Here is a 10,621-nt window from a genome sequence, read left to right on the forward strand (position 1 = left end):
GTCTAAGAGGCTAACTAACACGAAATCTCCAAAACCTAGAAAATGTTTCGTGAGAAAAGACTTGGAGACACCTCAATTAAATTAGTTAGCCAATAATTAAATATTTTCTAAGTCTAATTTAAGAAAAATGATTAATTAAAATGAATTAATTGAGGGAGTTCAATTTTTCTCTAGTGTTATAGACATTTTTGTGCCTTGCATCACTGAGCATGAAATGTCAATAATCAAGGGATCCAAAGTCCCGAAACATGTTGTTCCTACCCCTAGAGGAACAAGGCCAGCAAACCACAACACTGAACAAAAGTTCTCCACCTGAAAACACTCAAAAACAAGGAAATTCTGGATCATGTCAACTGCTCCACTGAGCATCTGCGCTGAATGTCAAGTGCTCCACTGTCTACCTGCGTTGAATGTCAACTGCAAAGAAGGCTACCTGCGCTGGGCGAGTTTGGACATGTGGCAGAGTCATTCCTCAAGGTGTCAATGCCCAGGAAGCTTCCAAAATGACACTTGGATCAGAGAATTCGACTGGTGATGAGTAAGAGGTTCCAAATCTCCAAGTGGAAGCAAGAACCTCGAAGTGGACTCAAGAACTGAAGTGGGAGAGGACACTAGTCAGCTTCATACCAGCATCAAGCTGACTCATCTTTTCTCCAAAACTCCTATATATAGATCTCTCTCATGAGGTCTGGGGGGGCTGGAATTTAGTATTTGCAAAGAATTGTTGTTGGTTTGTGGCTAGAAATATTGGGTGTGTTATGCTTTGAAAGGAGCTGAAGAAGGAAGTCTATTCTGCTGGGAAGGAGATGCTAGGTTGGAGCCCTATGGGTTGTATCTCTTCCTGAACACTGTTACTTTCAATAAAGCTATCTTGATTCTTTCCTATATGCTGGTGTATTTTGTACAATTGCATTAGTATATTTGATTTACTTCTAATCCTAAATCATTTATGAATATGTATATTTGCCTTTGTATTGTGTTCTTCTCTTGTTGCAAGTAGCTGTTCTCTTGTCACAGGTAGCTGTTCTCTTGTGATCTCGTGGGATTCAAGTAGCTGTTCTCTTGATTAAGCGAGGAGGCAAGTAGCTGTGGACACACAAAGAGAAGAGGATCTAGTTCGAGGGACAACCGGAAGATAACGGTAAGTCTGCCGATCTCCTCTCTTTCATATTTCATAAAGGAAGAAGTCATGATAGCTGCATTCGTTTGTTGCTAAGGCGCTGTCACACCTTAGGTGGATAGGATCGTCCTAAATAGGCATTTTTCCCCGCAACAAATTGGCGACTCCACTGGGGAAGAACTTGTTTATTCATTTCATTTGTGTTTCCATCATTTGTTTACTTCATAGACTTGACAGCAACTCTTGAACTGCATCTTTCCCGGATGCAAAGTAAAAGTTGCTGCTTTGATCCAGTATGTTGGACTTGTCTATGATTTAAACTAGATCCACAAATGATTTGATTGATCCTTGTGATAGTCTTTAGTACCTGTTAGCGCTTGAGATTCCACCCTAGGCTGAGAAAAGTAAATCTTCAAGGCTACATCAAACCATTTCACCTCGTAGCTAGCCCTACGAGGTATGAGAAGGCTCTCTCGGGTCAGATTCGGTAGATCTTTCAATATGATTAGGCTGACCAATTAAGAATAAAGATTTTAGGCTAGTAAATTGATAGGGGGTTTGATTTGATGATTTGTGGGGGTTTTGGTGGCAATTGGTGGAAGTGCAATTCAAGGTGCGGGGATTGAGCACAGTTTTCATAGGGGGATCTAAGGGGTAAGGTAGGAATGAGTGCTGATGTCTTAATCTAAGATGGATGATCAGAGATGATAGAGGAGAAGCTAAAGAGGGCAAACACACAATTCGAATCCTCTCTAGACAGTAGAAAACATTAAAATTGAACAAACTAAAAAGCTGAGCATGTCAAAACATGAGTTCAAACTTTACCACTTCATCTGTCCAATTTAGAAGCATAAGAGAGATTTGAAACACATAAACAAACTTACAAGAACATGTAGAGAACACACCATCAACAATCAGATCCACAAGAATCCTCAAAGATGTCTGTAAAACCCTGGCTTTCCTTGCCTTCAATTGCAGAAATAGATGCACAATATACAATGAAGCTTCCTTACACAAGAGTCCAACCTCCAACCTTGAAAAATGAGTAAGAGAAGGCATAATATAGACCATATAACTCCTTTCCCCACCTCTAGGGGTCGAGCTCAGCTTCCTAGGAGCAGTTACAACTAATTCTAAATCAGTCACTAGATAATAGGCCAACACAACAACTTGCCTCTAAAAGTTAGGAAGCCTATCCATGCATTAAATATTAACTATTTACATCAAATAAGCTTCTAGAAGAGTAAAGAAAGATAAAGCCTATCAAAGTGCCATGAAAATATTACATTCATCCATCATCTACAAGTAAAAATGGTCAACCATAGTCAAAACAGTGTTTTTTGACCGAAAATGGCAATTCTGGCAAATCTGGAAGTTCTGGTCGCGCCCCTGGAAGTTCTGGTCGCGCCCCTTTCCAGCTGTTTTTGAGTGGGTTCCACTGGTTCAAATCAGGTGCAAGATGGCTCATTGGAAAGCTTGGCCTGTCTACTTTCCATCCCAAGTGGAATTTCTGAATTTGGTGTTGATTCGACCCCTCAAAAACCATTTCTCCCAAGGTCACTTTCTGCAACTCAAAAAGTGGGCAGAAAGTCATTTTTTAGGTGTATTTTGAGCTTTTGGAGGCTCAAAACTCAAAATCAGGCTTCTCCCAAGTATTGGTAATTTTTCTTTTTGAATGCCCTTTCCAAAAATGCCAAGTTTGCAAAATTCCGAGCAGCCCTTCAAACTGGTCTCACCCGGGGTGAGACCAGTTCTTGGGAAAAACCTGTAAATTGCACAAAAAATTCACAAATGACAAAATTTTCTCCAAATTTCTTGAAATTTGGGCTGAGAGTCCCCAATAAAGTACCATGCTCATTCAAAGAGGCTTTGACCAAAATTTGGAGTGGATCGGGCGTTTTCCTTCGTTTTTGTGCTTTGGCCAATCGTCCTTGGAGCACCTTCGTTCTCGCCGGTATTTTTGACATTTCTCTCAAACCATGACACCTGTGTAAAAAGTGAAGGAGGTTTTTCTTCTCTGGCATGTTATGGACAAAAACCTCTCTCAGTTTTGCAAAATTCATCTTTGATTGCTCAGAAACAGCTTTTGAGTGAAACTTGTCCCGATGTGTGAAACAAGGAATTTTGTCGAAATGGAGCGAAATGAAGGGGATAGAGGGCTTCTAAATTCTTGGGGAAATTTTTGGGAGTGGGGAGGGATGTTAGGAAGCAGGGGAAAGTGGAATCTCAGAGATTGAGTGAGGGGAAGGGGTCGAAAAGGACGAAACACAGGCCCAACCTAGAAAATTGTCAGGTTGTAGCTAGAAACTAGGGTTTGTGCAAAAATGAGGAATTTGGGGGATCTGAGTGTTGGGAAGTGTTTGATAAGGTAGGTGAAGGGTAGGGGAAGGTGTATGAACATCAGGAAACAAGTTTTGCCGATGATTTGACCATCCAAGAAAAATTGCCTTCAAAACCCTAGGAGAGGGAAATGACCTTGCCTGGGTGGCAACTGAAGCATGAACAAGGTGTCAAATGACTCATTAGACACTGACATGATAATGAAAACCCTCTGAATGATGATACACTCAGCTGAATGATGACATAGACTGACATTTGGGCAACTTTAAACAGAGTGAAAGCAAACCCTAGACCTAATGCTTAGTGACCAAATTTTGCTTGAAGACTCACTGAAATGACAAAATTTGACCTTGACACTTCAAAATCACTTTGTAAGAGCATATTTGATCACTTTAGGAAGGCTGGAAAGACTGACACTAACATTGGCTCCAATGGGGATGGTAGCTCCTTGGAGGTGCCAAGAACCTTAGACATCTAGGAGAGCAGACTAGTGCCTTATTCATTGGGCAATGGAGTCAATTTATTCACATGTGACCAACTCAAAAACAACTTTATTTGACTTAGACAATTGACTGAAACTTAACTGATGCTTGACTCAAACCGACTCGATGGCAAACTGAAATAACTTGAAAAACTTACTCAACAGACCAAACACAAATGACTCATGACCGACTTAAAACAGAACTTTACAAAGCTTTTTGAAGGGCAGCAGTCCATCAAGATTTGGAATCATGATGACAACCACCGGTATTTCTTACAAGACTATATACATCAAACTATATCATAATGCCAATGCAACCAATCAAGAAGATGGCTTCTTGACTGATTCTTTCTATGAGATCTCATGATCAACAATACAAACCTATCACTGGGCATCCAAAGACATAGCTGACCATGATCTCCTTCATCACTGAACACTGTAATAAACACTATCACTGCTGGCTGCAACAAACTTGCTAGAGGATCGTGAAAAACATGAAGATTTGCCACTGTCACTTCCTGCTGAAAGAATAAGGTATCCTTTGTTTCAAACTCTGATCTGCCTTCATCATGTGCTTCGGTAAAAGTATGCTCATGGGCTTCAAAAATCTCTGAACAAACGGATGAGCAGATCTCTTCTTGGAAAAACATTTCAGCACATGAAACATATGAGGAAGAATCTGAAATGGAATCCTGAATGCTATGATCTGCGGTAGTTTGACAGTATGGTAGGTCATCTTCAAATGATATGACAGCCGGATTATCATCTTTGTGAAAGAAAACATTATCTATTTGCTGATCTACAAGACAATCATCTTTTTCAACAAAGGAAGAAGTTTCCCCAACACTTTCCTGACTATGTGTGCATTGCAAATCTGCTGTAGCTTGGGCTGTAACAAGACCTTTCAAGAGCTGATCTATCTCCTCTTCAGACAAAGGAGACAATGGCTTTTGTTTTCTTCTGCTTAAACAATAATTATCTTCATATGACAAGGCATTGAAACTATCATTTATTACTGAGTTATTGAAAGGAGATTCATCACTAACTTGCACAAAGATCTCACCTTGCTGTTCATGAACATCTGAATCCAAAACTCTGTCTATGATCTCAACAGTAGATCTCTCTTTGATGGGTTGCTTGCTGCTGTCTTCTGTGGGCAGATCTGAAACAACATTTGCTCTTTCCTCATTTTCAACCATATTGAAATCTTCAGCCTGATGATCTTGGCAAGTATCCTCTAAGATTTCGGTGTGTTGCTGAAATGGATTCTCATACAGAGCTTCCATGATCTCTTCATCCATGAAATTATCATCTTCATAAAACTTCTCAAGGCTTTCAATAAAACTATAGGCATGCTTGCAACAGTCTTGAACTAAATTTAATGATGGATATGAGCCCTTATATCTTTCAATGAACATAGCATGAAAATCCTTTAAACAGTAAATACAAGCAGGCGGCAAGCTTTCATACCATGATTGGGCTTTACCTTCCAGAGAGGCCAAGAATATCTTCATCAAGCAATCCTCAGGAAAATCAACCTTCAACTTGCGAATATGCATGTGAAATCTAACTAGATGTAGAGCAGCATCCTTCTTACCATCATCATTAAATATAGGCAAATTCCTTGACCAATCTACCTTTGGAATCTTATTTGGAAAACCAGGGATGTGATCTCGGCTCAAGGGAGCATATCTTCTTGCGATTAGGTCCATCTTGAAAATCTCACAGCTACTGATCTTCCTGCAGTGAAGTCACCATGAAGCATAGGTTGCTGGATTCTTTAGTGAAAGGAGTCGCCAGTGAATGATTTCAGCCTTTCAAGTGTCTGATCGTTGTCCACTATCAACAATCAGATCTGAACTTGATAGATGTACTGGGGTGAAATGCAAATGAAGTGGTCGTATTCACAAGCTCACAGAGATTGACTGAAGCAGCGTTTATCTACTAACGCTGATGTAAAACAAGAGCGTTTTCGAAGGCTTCTGGCATAACTTCAGGCTCCGTCTAAGACTTATGAAACAAACACATCAACACACAAACAAGTTTGTTCTCCCCAGTATGGTCGCCAATATGTTAGCGCTTGAGATTTCACCCTAGGCTGAGAAAAGTAAATCTTCAAGGCTACATCAAACCATTTCACCTCGTAGCTAGCCCTACGAGGTATGAGAAGGCTCTCTCGGATCAGATTCGGTAGATCTTTCAATATGATTAGGCTGACCAATTAAGAATAAAGATTTTAGGCTAGTAAATTGATAGGGGGTTTGATTTGATGATTTGTGGGGGTTTTGGTGGCAATTGGTGGAAGTGCAATTCAAGGTGCGGGGATTGAGCACAGTTTTCACAGGGGGATCTAAGGGGCAAGGTAGGAATGAGTGCTGATGTCTTAATCTAAGATGGATGATCAGAGATGATAGAGGAGAAGCTAAAGAGGGCAAACACACAATTCGAATCCTCTCTAGACAGTAGAAAACATTAAAATTGAACAAACTAAAAAGCTGAGCATGTCAAAACATGAGTTCAAACTTTACCACTTCATCTGTCCAATTTAGAAGCATAAGAGAGATTTGAAACACATAAACAAACTTACAAGAACATGTAGAGAACACACCATCAACAATCAGATCCACAAGAATCCTCAAAGATGTCTGTAAAACCCTGGCTTTCCTTGCCTTCAATTGCAGAAATAGATGCACAATATACAATGAAGCTTCCTTACACAAGAGTCCAACCTCCAACCTTGAAAAATGAGTAAGAGAAGGCATAATATAGACCATATAACTCCTTTCCCCACCTCTAGGGGTCGAGCTCAGCTTCCTAGGAGCAGTTACAACTAATTCTAAATCAGTCACTAGATAATAGGCCAGCACAACAACTTGCCTCTAAAAGTTAGGAAGCCTATCCATGCATTAAATATTAACTATTTACATCAAAGAAGCTTCTAGAAGAGTAAAGAAAGATAAAGCCTATCAAAGTGCCATGAAAATATTACATTCATCCATCATCTACAAGTAAAAATGGTCAACCATAGTCAAAACAGTGTTTTTTGACCGAAAATGGCAATTCTGGCAAATCTGGAAGTTCTGGTCGCGCCCCTGGAAGTTCTGGTCGCGCCCCTTTACAGCTGTTTTTGAGTGGGTTCCATTGGTCCCAATCAGGTGCAAGATGGCTCATTGGAAAGCTTGGCCTGTCTACTTTCCATCCCAAGTGGAATTTCTGAATTTGGTGTTGATTTGACCCCTCAAAAACCATTTCTCCCAAGGTCACTTTCTGCAACTCAAAAAGTGGGCAGAAAGTCATTTTTAGGTGTATTTTGAGCTTTTGGAGGCTCAAAACTCAAAATCAGGCTTCTCCCAAGTATTGGTAATTTTTATTTTTGAATGCCCTTTCCAAAAATGCCAAGTTTGCAAAATTCCGAGCAGCCCTTCAAACTGGTCTCACCCGGGGTGAGACCAGTTCTTGGGAAAAACCTGTAAATTGCACAAAAAATTCACAAATGACAAAATTTTATCCAAATTTCTTGAAATTTGGGCTGGGAGTCCCCAATAAAGTACCATGCTCATTCAAAGAGGCTTTGACCAAAATTTGGAGTGGATCGGGCGTTTTCCTTCGTTTTTGTGCTTTGGCCAACCGTCCTTGGAGCACCTTCGTTCTCGCCGGTATTTTTGACATTTCTCTCAAACCATGACACCTGTGTAAAAAGTGAAGGAGGTTTTTCTTCTTTGGCATGTTATGGACAAAAACCTCTCTCAGTTTTGCAAAATTCATCTTTGAATTCTCAGAAACAGCTTTTGAGTGAAACTTGTCCCGATGTGTGAAACAAGGAATTTTGTCGAAATGGAGCGAAATGAAGGGGATAGAGGGCTTCTAAATTCTTGGGGAAATTTTTGGGAGTGGGGAGGGATGTTAGGAAGCAGGGGAAAGTGGAATCTCAGAGATTGAGTGAGGGGAAGGGGTCGAAAAGGACGAAACACAGGCCCAACCTAGAAAATTGTCAGGTTGTAGCTAGAAACTAGGGTTTGTGCAAAAATGAGGAATTTGGGGGATCTGAGTGTTGGGAAGTGTTTGATAAGGTAGGTGAAGGGTAGGGTAAGGTGTATGAACATCAGGAAACAAGTTTTGACGATGATTTGACCATCCAAGAAAAATTGCCTTCAAAACCCTAGGAGAGGGAAATGACCTTGCCTGGGTGGCAACTGAAGCAAGAACAAGGTGTCAAATGACTCATTAGACACTGACATGATAATGACAACCCTCTGAATGATGATACACTCAGCTGAATGATGACATAGACTGACATTTGGGCAACTTTAAACAGAGTGAAAGCAAACCCTAGACCTAATGCTTAGTGACCAAATTTTGCTTGAAGACTCACTGAAATGACAAAATTTGACCTTGACACTTCAAAATCACTTTGTAAGAGCATATTTGATCACTGTAGGAAGGCTGGAAAGACTGACACTAACATTGGCTCCAATGGGGATGGTAGCTCCTTGGAGGTGCCAAGAACCTTAGACATCTAGGAGAGCAGACCAGTGCCTTATTCATTGGGCAATGGAGTCAATTTATTCACATGTGACCAACTCAAAAACAACTTTATTTGACTTAGACAATTGACTGAAACTTAACTGATGCTTGACTCAAACCGACTCGATGGCAAACTGAAATAACTTGAAAAACTTACTCAACAGACCAAACACAAATGACTCATGACCGACTTAAAACAGAACTTTACAAAGCTTTTTGAAGGGCAGCAGTCCATCAAGATTTGGAATCATGATGACAACCACCGGTATTTCTTACAAGACTATATACATCAAACTATATCATAATGCCAATGCAACCAATCAAGAAGATGGCTTCTTGACTGATTCTTTCTATGAGATCTCATGATCAACAATACAAACCTATCACTGGGCATCCAAAGACATAGCTGACCATGATCTCCTTCATCACTGAACACTGTAATAAACACTATCACTGCTGGCTGCAACAAACTTGCTAGAGGATCGTGAAAAACATGAAGATTTGCCACTGTCACTTCCTGCTGAAAGAATAACGTATCCTTTGTTTCAAACTCTGATCTGCCTTCATCATGTGCTTCGGTAAAAGTATGCTCATGGGCTTCAAAAATCTCTGAACAAACGGATGAGCAGATCTCTTCTTGGAAAAACATTTCAGCACATGAAACATATGAGGAAGAATCTGAAATGGAATCCTGAATGCTATGATCTGCGGTAGTTTGACAGTATGGTAGGTCATCTTCAAATGATATGACAGCCGGATTATCATCTTTGTGAAAGAAAACATTATCTATTTGCTGATCTACAAGACAATCATCTTTTTCAACAAAGGAAGAAGTTTCCCCAACACTTTCCTGACTATGTGTGCATTGCAAATCTGCTGTAGCTTGGGCTGTAACAAGACCTTTCAAGAGCTGATCTATCTCCTCTTCAGACAAAGGAGACAATGGCTTTTGTTTTCTTCTGCTTAAACAATAATTATCTTCATATGACAAGGCATTGAAACTATCATTTATTACTGAGTTATTGAAAGGAGATTCATCACTAACTTGCACAAAGATCTCACCTTGCTGTTCATGAACATCTGAATCCAAAACTCTGTCTATGATCTCAACAATAGATCTCTCTTTGATGGGTTGCTTGCTGCTGTCTTCTGTGGGCAGATCTGAAACAACATTTGCTCTTTCCTCATTTTCAACCATATTGAAATCTTCAGCCTGATGATCTTGGCAAGTATCCTCTAAGATTTCGGTGTGTTGCTGAAATGGATTCTCATACAGAGCTTCCATGATCTCTTCATCCATGAAATTATCATCTTCATAAAACTTCTCAAGGCTTTCAATAAAACTATAGGCATGCTTGCAATAGTCTTGAACTAAATTTAATGATGGATATGAGCCCTTATATCTTTCAATGAACATAGCATGAAAATCCTTTAAACAGTAAATACAAGCAGGCGGCAAACTTTCATACCATGATTGGGCTTTACCTTCCAGAGAGACCAAGAATATCTTCATCAAGCAATCCTCAGGAAAATCAACCTTCAACTTGCGAATATGCATGTGAAATCTAACTAGATGTAGAGCAGCATCCTTCTTACCATCATCATTAAATATAGGCAAATTCCTTGACCAATCTACCTTTGGAATCTTATTTGGAAAACCAGGGATGTGATCTCGGCTCAAGGGAGCATATCTTCTTGCGATTAGGTCCATCTTGAAAATCTCACAGCTACTGATCTTCCTGCAGTGAAGTCACCATGAAGCATAGGTTGCTGGATTCTTTAGTGAAAGGAGTCGCCAGTGAATGATTTCAGCCTTTCAAGTGTCTGATCGTTGTCCACTATCAACAATCAGATCTGAACTTGATACATGTACTGGGGTGAAATGCAAATGAAGTGGTCGTATTCACAAGCTCACAGAGATTGACTGAAGCAGCGTTTATCTACTAACGCTGATGTAAAACAAGAGCGTTTTCGAAGGCTTCTGGCATAACTTCAGGCTCCGTCTAAGACTTATGAAACAAACACATCAACACACAAACAAGTTTGTTCTCCCCAGTATGGTCGCCAATATGTTAGCGCTTGAGATTTCACCCTAGGCTGAGGAAAGTAAATCTTCAAGGCTACATCAAACCATTTCACCTCGTAGCTAGCCCTAC

Source organism: Pinus tabuliformis, chromosome X (assembly GCF_031772625.1).
Source record: "Pinus tabuliformis cultivar Carrire ecotype Pingquan chromosome X, CPIR1, whole genome shotgun sequence".
Classification (NCBI taxonomy): domain Eukaryota; kingdom Viridiplantae; phylum Streptophyta; class Pinopsida; order Pinales; family Pinaceae; genus Pinus; species Pinus tabuliformis.